This window comes from Myxocyprinus asiaticus, chromosome 37, assembly GCF_019703515.2.
Source record: "Myxocyprinus asiaticus isolate MX2 ecotype Aquarium Trade chromosome 37, UBuf_Myxa_2, whole genome shotgun sequence".
Taxonomy (NCBI): domain Eukaryota; kingdom Metazoa; phylum Chordata; class Actinopteri; order Cypriniformes; family Catostomidae; genus Myxocyprinus; species Myxocyprinus asiaticus.
The window spans coordinates 5,140,449-5,154,049 of NC_059380.1; the positions used below are offsets into that span (position 1 = coordinate 5,140,449).

General features: G+C 36.7%; 1 pseudogene; it reads right to left on the bottom strand.

Annotated features, from left to right (window-relative positions):
* Positions 1-6,082, bottom strand: part of LOC127427763 (arylacetamide deacetylase-like 4) — a 42,865-nt pseudogene extending 36,783 nt beyond the window's left edge.
* Positions 6,083-13,601: the final 7,519 nt, after the last annotated feature.

The window sequence follows — 13,601 nt, forward strand, 5'->3', positions numbered from 1 at the left end:
AACAATGTCCATCTTTTACTCCCGTGACAACGAGCTTATAGCTAACGAGCTAACGAAGTAGCTACTTTCATAGCTTGTCAGCCGAGTGGAAGCTAATGTGTAAACATGTATTCACCAAACTGTTTTGTTCAGGATTTGCAGTTTGGTACCCCCTTCAACCGAACAATTCCAGTCGTTGCATTTACAAAATGTAATATTTAAAAGTCTGGTTTTCCACCGGATTACGGTGTAACACCGCTGCCGCTGTTTATCTCTTGACTCAGCAGCAGTGAACCATTACTGTTATTGTTTGTGACTGTTTTGTTATACATTAACAGTGAAATATTGCTGATGATGTTTTGATATGCAAGAAAACTGTACTTTAGTACAGTTTAGAGGTACTTGTACTTTACTTGAGTATTACCATGGCATTTTCTATTACTTTATATTTCCATTCCACTACATTTCAGAGGGAAGTATTGTACTTTTTCCAGTGTTGACTATGTATAATAATAATGTCATATATTCTTTGATAAAAATATTTGTTTAAGAAAGCAGCCTTCTGAGTACCTTTTTATAGTCATATCGGTGCAAAATCGGCACACAATCCACATAGAAAAGGACTGTTTTCATTCCAGCTCAAAAATTAACTATATCGGTCACCATATCGGTATCGGTCTCAAAAATCCCATATCGGTCGGGCTATAATTAGAAACTAATTTAATACAGTGCTTGTATAATTCAGGTCTAACTATATTTTAAATAAATCTTGCAAAACCAAAAATGTGATAACGTATTCCATTCAGCTAGACTATGTAAGATTGTTTTGTTAGAAATGAATTTTTTTTTAATAATGAGCAAGTACACCAACAATCCGTCATCCAAACCATGTTTTTGCCTTACACCGATTCAATACAGTAAGCCTGTAATAATTATTTATTTTTTAGAGCTGTCGGGATGGATTTGGCTGGAAATTGCATACTTCCGTCAGTCGTCAGTGCATGTTTACATCATGTCTGTAAATAAAGAAAAGAAGGTCCAGCTATACAGTACGCGTGCACGTGCAGTGATAGGTGTGGTAGTAGTTTGAAGCTGAAAGCTTGTAGCCACAAAACATGAGCAACTTGGAACATTCTTAAAAGCAACCCTCTGAGGAATCACCCATTTTCAAAATGAAGAAACCTTGAACCGAAAAGAGTCTGCAAGTAAAAAGGGAAAGCGATAGAGCCCGTAAAAATAAAACCCGAAACAACATTGGCTTGGCTTTTTCAGAGGTGGCGACAACTCCAAGATCTTAAAGGATTTAAAACTGACACAGAGATGAAGTTTTTCTCACTCCACAGGTAAGATATTTTATTGGACTGATAGTTAGCCAGTAAGCTCTCTTAGCACGGTAGTTCGTTAGATAGCGCTAGCCACTCTAATGGGGCATTTTATTATGGATTGTGGTACTGCAGTGCTTTCAATTTAATTTACGAGGAAGGACAATGGGAAAAAATTACTTTATGATGGTAAAAATGCAAATCTCTAAACCAGTTTCTACCTTAGTCTATTTGCCTGCAAGCTAAGTTATAATCATTTCCACCATTTTGCATTATCTGATATGACTAGCAATCCTTGTCTAATGTCAGCGTTGCCTAAATTTTTTTTGAAACAATTGTTTTCAATGAGTCAAAACAATGGCAGAAGATATGCTACTTACCTGCTCATAAGACATATTTTTCCGATATCCGTCTTTTTCTTCCTTTCGTAATTTAAAATAAAAAAAACATTTGAGGGGAGGGGGTGAGTTTTTTTATCATTAGTGACATTCGCTCTGAAAAGTTGATCACCTGTAACCATGGTTACACCGGTACTCCATCAAATTCATCCGTGCAGAAGAGCAGAGCCAAAGCACAACAGAAATAATTACCAAAACAATGTTCCTCCGCACTTGCAGTTCTATACTTTAACCGCTAGAGGGCCAAAAGATACATAGTGTAGCTTTAATTATTTTATAAAATTCTACTGATAACAACAAACCTCATGTGTATCTTTAATTGTCATATGAACAACCATTCAGTAACTGCACTGCCTTATTGAAATCTCACAAGCCTTATGTATAACATTACATTACACAGAAACCATTCTTATTTTATTTCGAGTTTGACATGACAAAAGTCATTACTTGCACTTCAGTAAGATTAGTTCACTAACTGCTCAGACTGATGTATTCATTTTGATTCACTAAAAAGAACCGGCTCATAAGAGTTAATTGTTCAGGAACTATAATGGTTGTGCTGTATGTTTCTCGCTGTAGATTCAATAGCGGTGCTGCAGTGACGCTGAATTGTGCTACAGAAAACAATGTCAAGAGTGTTTTCGTACCGTGTTTCGTCCGCATTGGCAAAAAATTTTACGTTCAGGAACTGTTAAGGGAAATAAAAGTCATGAAAATCTTTCTTTCATGACAATACAGCTTGTAAAAATGCAAACGGTTCTGAACAAGAACTGGTTCTAAGGTCTTAACCCTAGTCTCCATGCCCAAACACATGCAATGAACGCTGCAACATACCCTACAAATTCCAACAACACCAGGATTTTCATATAATGACTTCAAAGTATACAATAGTGATGGGAAGATCGGATAATTTTACTGACTTGAATCTTTGAGTCTCGTTCAGCAAAATGAACGAATCTTTATTCGTCATTTCATTCATTTCGTTCGTTTGAGCAGAATTATATTCAAATGTTATATTTTCAATAGCCAAATCCCCCCCAACACGTCTGCTTACGCAAACTTTGATTATAGTCCAAGGAAAAATTGATAATGCTGCCAAGGACAAATGATGAGAAACAGAAATGATTAGTTCACCTCTGGATTGAATCTTCTTGTCCAAGTCGTTCGTTCTTCTGTCACGTGACAAAAGAACGAACGACTCGGACCAGAAGACTCGAGAAGTGAACTAATCATTTCTGTTTCCTGTGTGAGCAATGCATAGCGTATACGGCTGTCACGTGACAAAAGAACGAACGACTCGGACAAAAAGAGTTGAAAGGTGAACTAATCATTTCTGTTTCCTGTACAGCGCCTATGCGGTTTTCACGTAACAAACGAACGGAGGTTGCGCAATGTGCATGCGCGGCAAACACAAAATAACGAATCACTCTCTGAGACTACTTGTTCTTCTGAGTCACATCAAAGATTCGTTCAAAATGAATGAATCATTCGTGAACAACCCATCACTTTTATACAAAGACTACAAAATATAGCTTAAAATGATAGGCTCGGCGAAGATGCAACTTGATCACACCAGAAATCGACACATTGCTTTCAAAAGTTTATGTAAACTGACATCTTTCCTATTCAGCTGAATAACTGACAAGCGCAATGCCTCATCAGACATTTATTTATTTTATTTTCTTCATTAATTCAAGTGTGAATAGCCTACATTTCCCTCTAGCACTACTGAACATTGAACAACATGGGAGACACAGGTTCTGGTCCGATGGGAACCTGGAAGTAGTCACGATCAAATAAAATTTTTACTCTACTGACAATTAGGTTTAGGGTTTGGGTAAAGCTGTATCTTTAGTAAAATATGCATTCCTGTTCATTGTATTGAGTCATTTACAAAGTCACTAGCCACTCAGCATTTTCACTAAAATCCCCCACCCCACAAAAAGTGATAAAGGTAACTGGAGACTAAGTGCATGCATTTGTTTCAACATTTTATTTGAACAAGAATGATATGAGTTTAGCAGGACACATGTCTAATGATTTAAATTGCCTTTAGAGTATATAAAGGCAAATATGGTCAGTTAGACCAGGAGTAGGATAGAACAGGAGGAAAATTTTGTAAATAATTTGTCAACTTGTCGATGGAAGTCCAAATTAGGGATGAGCCCGAAGCCGAATACCCTATTCGGAAAGGCACGAATAATGACTTCAAAATGAATAACGGATTCATCTGAATAATATAAAAATATTATTAAGAAACACAAGCATAAACGATGTTCAAAAATGAACATATTCTAAATGACAGTGAATTTATGAATCTGTGCAGCCAGTATTTCTAAAGTGTAAACCTTATGAATGAAAATGCGCACGGTGTGAATTCAGATCCGATTGCCGCAGTCTCTGTTAATTGTGTGCATCTGGAGCTTGTCAAGTGTAATATTAACTAAGATACAACATCATGTACACTTTCAACTTTTTGAAATATCTGTGTTAATGTATCACACGATTCACACGTGATTCTCATGTATTTATTTATAGCCTAAACCTGAGCATGATGTTAAATTCCTGACCTGAAGTGATTTAACGTCGTAGCTCATCTTTCCGTCTCTTAAAGTTGACCACATTTATATCCACATCAGCGAATAAGAAAATTATCTGGTTAAATCTTTATACCAAAAAAGTTAACATGCTCCATAAAGGTTTAAATGCTCCATATAGTATTCTTCTATTAGGAATATTCCTGCATATGTAAAACAAAGAAACTGAAACTTGCCTTTTGTCTTTTTTCTTCTTGTTCTTCTTTAAACTGTGCTAAATTTGAGAATGTAAAGAGTTCTTGAGCTCTGCATAAATGTAAGATTATTATTATTATTATTATTATTATTATTTAACTAAATAATGGTGTCCTATCATAAAATTTCTTGATAGATTTACGGGACTTTCACCTGTTTGTAGGCTATATTCATTTATTATATTTATTGTAATGCTTGAATTTTTATTTATTATTCACTGCAAAACATGTGCTTGAAATTTCACATTTTGCTTGACACCTCCTGCCTCCAGAATAATGTTGTTATACCTGCACAGACAAACGAAAATTGTGTTTCAGGCAGATAATAATATCAGAAATACCAGGAGAAACCAAAGTTAACAACATATTCCATCGTTAATGTGGCCAACAAATTCAGCTTCCTCCGGTAAGAAAAAATAATAATGTAATTATAATAATAATTGTATAATATAATTATAATAATAATAATAATAATTATAAGGCTATTATTATGAAAAGGCATATACAATGCATATTTTATTAATAGAAACTATAAATGTAAGAGTAACATTTATTTTCATTTTAGCGCACTTCCAGTTTAAGCCCCGCCCACACCCGGTTCTATCCGAATACAGATCATTTTGTCATATAAACAAATATAAATACAGATACAGATAATGGCTCCGCTGCACACCCCTATTCCAAATGTTAACCACTTTTAAACATTCTTAATTGTACTTGCCCTTATGAAAGTTTACCATTGTTCTTTCAATAACTGGAATAGATGCATATTAAATCGATTAGGGTGAAACTATAAAACTTCATTTTTATTATTAATAGCCTAATAATTCTCTCATCACTCACTCACCTTTATCTTGATCCAAACCCTTAGGACTTTCTTTCTTCAATGAATGGAAAAAAGATTCATGTATTTTTTTCATTTATGGAAAAAGGTGCAATGAAAGTAAATGAGTTTAATCTACCTAACATCTCGTTTTTGTTAATTGTAAAAGTTGTAGTTAGAGGTTTCTTAATGTTTTAGGCTGTTTGTTTATCATAACAAATTCTATAGTTTATTTTTTTAGAAAGACTATCTATATTAGCCTAACCACATGTAATAATGTCATAAGCACAGGTCAGATGGCTCTACAGTACTGTGGTTAGGCTAATGTAGATAGTCTTTCTAAAAAATAAACTTCCATTCATTGAAGAAAGAAAGTCGTAAAGGTTTGGATCAAGATAAAGGTGAGTGAGTGATGAGAGAATTATTAGTCTATTAATAATAAAAAATGAAGTTTCATAGTTTCACCCTAATCGATTTAATATGCATTTATTCCAGTTAGTGTTACTGCAGTAAAACACTTTAGTTTGGGTGATGATGTGTATTTTAAAAACCTTGCAATCGATGTTGATGCATGGCACACTGTTGTCTCATTACCTCATCGGTGCCGTTGAATGCCAGGGCTGTATTGCAGTTTGAGAGGTTCGACTTCCTCCATATAGAGCTTTTTGTTAGAACATTCTCTGTAGAATTCAAATGGTTCACATAAGTTTTGCAGTCTCCGCCGGCCGCCGTGATATGAAGTGAGTGAAGCCCGATTGAATCACGCAAGCAACTTTATATTTGAACAACTGTTGAGAAGAAACCAGGTCAAAGTGATGAACATACAACCAAGTGAAGTAAATGGCAGAAGTATTCAGTGTACTTTGAAACAACTCCCCTTAATTCAATCAACAACGTGATGGTTCCTTAACAATGTTGTAATATTTTGGCTGTCGATTTTCATCGGAATTGAACATAAATCTACATATGTCGGGGTGGAGTGTCTGGCTCCTTTAACTAGTGAAATATTTCTGAATTGACTGCACTTATGATGACAGAAGGAAATTACTTTTGGAAAGTCTACAAATTTGTAGTAAAGCAACATTTATTGATTTCTACATCCAGGACCGAGATAAGAGTACCGAAGCGATGACCTTGCTCTAGCCTACAAGGGCCTCAGCTCTTGGCAGATCTTGCATATGTCTTTCTGACTTGTCATGGATGAAATTATGTGAACCAAAGATTAAGACAAGCATGTAATTTGCTAGAGCAGTGCAATACCCGCTGTATGACCCTTTTCCCCTGGCTGCCACATCCAGGCTGGATGCGGATGAGCTTAGCTGGGTTGGGGCTTGCTGGAACCAAGTCTTCGAATCCCCACATCTGGCTTATATCTGTGGCTTATGGTCATTTGATGTTTGGCTGATGGCTTGCAGTAGTTTCACAAAGGCTGGATTGTTCTGAAGGCTCAGGGCTTTTCTTCTCCACTCAGCACTGGCGCCGGTGACCGCAGCTGGGGCTGCTTTTTGCAGACACAACCTCAGTCCCGCAAGAACCAGAGACAGGGAGGAGATGAGCACAGCCCACTCAATAGGGAAACCAAGCTCTGACAGATCCTTCAAGGATTTATTGTCAGGAAAGCCAAAAAGACTCTAATGTCAAGTTATTTTCTGTGTTTTCACCCCGTTTTGATTTATGGCTGATGCAGTGTTCCAATAATTAACAGACTGAATGGATTTCATAGAGAACAACTGTTGTAAATGGCTTATACCAAGTTCCAGTCCTCCGGTACATTCCACCTCTTCAGGACCCATCCTCCCCTGATTTTCTGCAGTGCATTGCGGGGCTGACAATTGGGTTCAACTTCAGGTCAAGCTCTTTGCTTGACAATGGGCCAGCCAGTCTTGAATTGGAGTAGAGCAGGCAATTTTCCCATAGCGTGCTTACACACACTTAGAGGGGACTTAGCTTAGTGGCCTGTCCCATTTCAGCCATACCAGTGGAAATCTCAGCATTCTTTTTCTCGGTAGACCTTCGCGGTTTCCATTCAGCTGTGCTCTTTCTTAAAGGAATATTGCGGTTTCAATCAATCAACAGCATTTTGTGGCATAATGTTGATTACCACAAAAAATAATTTCAACATTCCTCATTATCTTTAAAAAAACAAAAAAACAAAAGCAAAAATCTGGGTAACAGTGAAGCACTTTTGGTGCTTTTGGATAACTTATAATGGAAGTGAATGGGGCCAATATGTAAACGTTGAAATACTCATTTCAAAAGTATCGCCACAAGACATAATCAATATGCGTGTTAACATGATTTTAGTGTGATAAAAATCACTTAGTAACCTTTTCTGTGTAAAGTTATATCCAATTTTACAACTTTGTTGCCAAGATGTAATGCTGTAAACCCTAAAACGACTGTATAAATATAAACCTTAGCATAAGAACTCAAATAATACACAAGTTTCAATAGAATTAATGTCAATGCTTTTATAAAATTATATTCTTCACATTTCTGTTTTTAAACCCTCCAAAAATTGCCCCTGATCAATTGAAATGTTACTTTCGTCTTTTAAGTATTTGAGGTAGAGAATGTGCTGGCGAGGTCGAGCAAGCAGAAGACATGGATCCTACACATTTTGAGTGTGAACTCTGGCTGAACTCCTTGGTTACTGTTTCAGGCACGCTCTGACAACCTCACCCCAATGACCTGGCTCGCGACTACGCAGTTCACTAAGAGGTCCCCTGTTCACGCACACCAGTCCCATCAACCCCCCATGCTCACCCCTCTCCTGCTCTATTATGCCCTGCTCTAGCCTTTGCTCTGTTCTTCAGTTCCACTTCTCCCCCCTTTTCTCTAGCTGTCTTTGCCACAGTCAAGGAGATGGGAATCTGTCTTTGTCGAGCCTTTTTAAATATGAACTCAAATGCAAAACAATTTGTTTTGCATACCAGACTTACGGTTAACACAAACTCTCGCTGGGAAAAAGTGAGTTCAACGAAAGTTTAGATGTCAGCTAAAGTGCAACATTTGCATACACATCGAGCATTTAGTCCAGGATGTACTTGTACAATAATATCAACAAAGGGCTGTTTTGCTAAAAATACACAAGAGATAAAAACTTTGTTTTAGGAGTTCAGTCCATGCAATACATCAAGTCAGATCGTGGTTATCCATGTAACATTTTTAACAGTCTTATTTTCCTTGGCAATGGTGACATACAGTACTAACAATCTGAATATGGATCACCAGAAAGCCTCAAATATAAACTATCATTGCAATCAACAAAAGCAACAGATGCACCCTCTGGCAAGTAAAAAAAAGATGTAATTAAGGGATGCATCTCAGTTTAAATAATTATTTAGGCGTTCACCGAGCTTTCAGTTTGACGTGTGCATAAAGTCACTCTGGTCAGATTGTGCATTGAAACTGCAAAGACTGAATTACCTTATGGGAATTGGATGTTGGCAATAAGTTGTCTTGTGACTTTCAAGACCAAGACTGAACTCATTGTCCTAATGAAGCTGGAGCTGAATGAGAGCTTATTTTCATATAGCAGGATATTGCAACATTTTTAAGTTTTATATAAAACATTTTTTTTTATCCTTATTTATTTATTTTAGTATTTAAAAATGTCCCTTACAAAACTCTAAAGTTCTCACAAATTGCCCACTCATTATTTTCACATGCAAATGAGCTTGCAATTCACCGAAAATGTTTCCCAAAATTTGCAGCTCTTCACCGGTAGTGGTGAACCTGCAGCAAACCTTTGGCGACAATTAAGTGTTTGCAGCAAGTTTGCCAGAACTCTCAAATTTTGTAAGGGTTGCCTTTGCAACTGTGCATTGTTAGGGAGTTGTGAACTAAAAGTAGCGATGCTACTTACTCAACTATATCTTTCAGTAGCGTGACAGAAGTTCTGTTATTTTCACAATAGTGTAGCTTTTCCAATAACGAGCTACATTTTCCAACGAGTAGCGGATTAAGCATCACAAAACGCTTCATTTCTCTCATTGTATTGCGAACGCAGCAATGCAGCCGAGGGAGTAGTCAAACTCGCCCACCCTTTATCTCTCTTATGTGGCACTGGGAAATCCAAATCTTTTAAGTGAATCGTTTTTTTTTCCTGACAGCACGTGTAAAAGAACCGTTATTATAAAAATATTTGCCTTCCTTTTTGTAGCAACATTGTAGAGTATTGCTGCTGTTTATCGCTATATTTTGATTTGTTATATAAAATATGGTGTTTTCTGGGGTTTAAGTATAAATGTATGTTTAATTGAATATTGTCACCCTTTTTTTTTTCCCTCTTACGTAAATAAACTATGGTTTTACAATAGTAATATTGTAGCAACCATAACTGCAATAACCATGGTTAATTTTGTGCTTACTATGGTTTTACAACAAATACCACTGATAAACTATGGTTACCCTGGTAAAAACCATTGTTAATTTTCATAAGGGAATGTCACCCCAATTAAATACTGTAACTAATCAGGTGATATTATTGAATTCTGCTTTCATAGTTGATTGCAAAATTAAATAATATCATCCAATTGTTAAATGTATCTAAAACTTAAATAGGTTTAATGCTACTTTTAAGAGTAGCTTGCCTGTAGTTGATCTATTTTAAATTATGAATAGCTTGTAACTTCAGAAGCTACAACTTCAACATAGCTTCCGCAACACTGTACCTATGTTCATTTATAGCAGTTTATCCCTGAACACTTCTTTGTTGTACAATACAACATATAATATACAGTGTCAAAACCTTAGCAGTTAATATCTGTAGACTTAGAATAGCCATTTCTAAGTCTCCTACACCTCACTTAATGTTTCTTTATTCCTCCTCAGACACTTAGTCTCGAGCACCATAAATTAGACACTGTCAACAAACACCTGTTCAATTCATTGGGTTTCATTCTGTCACTACAGTTATGTCTCTGTATTAGCCAACCTCTCTTCTCACTATCTCCCAACCAACACCCTCTGTTACTGTCCTGGTCCTGATATAATGGCACCATCTACTTATCCGATCAAAAGTCTCCTGCTGGTGCTGTTTGTGCAAATTGCCAGAGTGCAGAGGCCACCCCTGACTCCTCAAGCATCCAGTGTCTGTCTATCTCCTCTTCGTCTCAACCCAGAACTATGTCTGTCTCCTTAGCCATATGGTGAAGCAGGCTCACCTTTTCACCTGGAATCATACCTTTTAATATTATATCACAGATGGGTGGAGAGCTCTACTGATGTGCTCTGGTCATGTTTCGTTTGTTCTATTTTGAGGTAAGCAGTAGTTTATTTGATTCTGCATACTAGGCTGGGATTTGAGAAAAACAATTATATCATTGAAAAATTACACATATCAGCATTAAGTTCACTGAAGGCCTGGTGAGGACACCAGCACACAAGTATCCCATAGAAGTGATCAGCATTCAAATCACAAAATGTTTGGCTGCTCTTTTTAGTAGGGTTGACTTATTCAGGGGGTCTCTTAACAAGTCGTACTGTAGAAAGTTCTATAAATTACACATTACGGGAAATACAGCTCTTGAAAATGACAAATACAGTTAAACCTTCATCCAAAGAGGCTTTCTCAGCATCCCTTCAGAAAAGTGCTGTGATAAAGGGGTTTGCATTACAGGGCCCTTAAGGGCTCCCTTCCAGGTCTCATGGCCTCCACGAGGAGCCCCTTCTGCCATGCGTCATTCCTCCACTCTCTCGAAGTCAGCCAGGGAAAGACCTGAACTTGAGATGACCCTGCTGAGCGAAGTCCCTGTTGGGTTCATCTACAGGCCACTGCACCGTTGCACCCTCTCATTCCTCCCCCAGCCCCACTATCAATTTCAATCTTAAAGTACTTTATAGGATCATTTTATTTAATATAATATTGCCAAAGCATCAGTACACACAACAAAAGCAGTGACGAGAAATAAAGGAAAAAGAAATAATAACAATAATAATAAAATGGTAATAAAAATAATATTATAAAATGGAAAGATCCAGCCAGATTTAATAAAAATTACGTGACTTTGGCATCATTTTTGCAAAGTGGTATTACGTGGTTCCTTACACATATCGTGGCAGTTTTGAGGTGAAATGTCCACTGTGAGATGCTAAAAGCAAGTTAAATGTTCTCCTAAACAGATGAGGTATAAGGTTAATACACCTTATTCATAGTGCCATATTCGATTTTTGACCTGAATGAAAGTGTGAGGGATAGACTTACAATCTCTTCAATGGCATGCGCTGTATATAAAGGCCTTTGCACACCAAACGCGAATATTCTCCGTGATCTCTCAATGCGATTATCATTTTGAATCTAAACAATCCAATTCATATCTGGAGTGAACATTCATGCACCGACAAAGCAAGTCTTTTTTTTTTTTTTTTACGGTTAGTGTGTTTTGCCTTTGCATTTAATCTTACTTGAGTTCTCTTATATCTCTAATACAATATTGTGGCATCTATGCCTTTGTATCACTATTTTATTAACTTCACAGATCTTAAGTCTTTTTCTTAGCCAAATATTAATAATATTAATACTATTGCTGTGATTTGCAGTGCACTCTGTGTGCCTTTGTATACCAAAAACATGGTGGTTTCTCCACAAAATAATCGTTATTGATTTGCCATCATTAAGTCGTTAACAGCGGTGCTGCCATTAGCTGTATAGAAGTACTATCTAATAATGGGTTATACTGAAGATGGGTTTTGTGCTTAGATGTCATCACGTTTAATTTGTAACATGCAGGGTTTTGAGTAAATGTATAACACAAGAAAATATACATGGCAATAAGATACAATCAGTATGGTTCCAAATGATGACATTTGTTTAACAGTCATTATGAGTGTGCATTAACACAGTCATTTTAAACAAATATAGACCATTTCCTTGGAGCACTTCCGTTATCATTTCCAGATCCTTTAAATAAGGCTCTGAGTTAACATATTTTCTTAAAGAACATCAAACGTTTACCTGAAGTGACCTCATCTACATGAGAGAGGAGATGAAAGTGTATCGTAGTTTAGAAGCCCATAATTATTTCCTCAGTGGAGAGGTCGGGAATATTGGATCACTCCTATTATAATCAATGAAGCCATTCCATGAAGCTGTCTGCGTGATCTGCAGAAAAGGTAAGGATTTGATTCTTTGTGTTCTTAATTTGTAAGTAATTTTGGATAAAAGATTTAATATTATTTTTTACACTGGATTCTTTCTTATCAATCCTCAGACAGTGTAGACATGATAATACTGCCAGTCAACTTGTCCAGCAGGTAAACTGAAATAGTTTGAGAAGTGCCTCGAATGTTTTCTTTCACATTGAGCAAATCAACAACAAACTCGTTATCACAAGTTGTATTAGATATCTGTTTTCTTTTTTCTATCTGCTCATTAGAGAATTCACTTGATTGTCTGTCAAACTGCAATTTCATGGTTGTTTTGTAAACTTGTCAAGTAGTTCTTCTCATCCGTCATAGGCGAAGGGCAGACCAGCTAAAAGGTGCTTTGAGCCATCTACCATACCAGGGTAAAATTGCTTGTCGATTAGCACCACCACTTATTGTAAAGGTGTGAGTGTGTTAACAGCGATGATTCGGCTCGCTTTTAATGTGAAAGGGCCATTCGTCTGCGATTCGTTTTACATTAAAGCATCACCTCTGGTGTACAAAAGTCTTAAGGCTGTATAAAGCTCCAAGATCACATCTAATTTTCCTCAAATCTGGAGCTTTTGATTCTAAAATCAATGTTTCATCAGTGGAACAATCCAAAACACTATAAACAACAGTACAACCCAATGAAGAGACTCTACGTCTATCCCTAACAGCCTCATTGTTATTCCTATCAAAAATTAAAGATGGTGCTACTGCGAATAAGGTCTATGCTCTACCGAGTTTTAAATTGACAAAATCTACCTCCCTACCCTAAACTTTAAACCTAAACCTAACAGACTGTGTCATAAAAAGCAAAGGTGAGATGAAAAAGCAAACATCATTTTATGGTGCTTCTATGACAAAGCCACAAACACAGTGCATATTTACGGGAACACCATTTTCAAGTCAGATTTTTTGCAATAAACGTCTTTCTGGTGGCCACTGTACAAACCAAGCTCACTGTAAAGCATGGCCTCTTGTGGCTTATGGCTTGAATTTTGCTACAAAAGGCATGACTCTCCTCCCCCATAAACACCTGCATTTCATCTGTTTCTGCTGAACTGAAAAAATGTGGATTGAGTTTTGAGAGCTTTTCAATGCATTTCTCCACACCTTTCTAAATTTATCACACTGAAAGGAGAAAGTAAGTATCT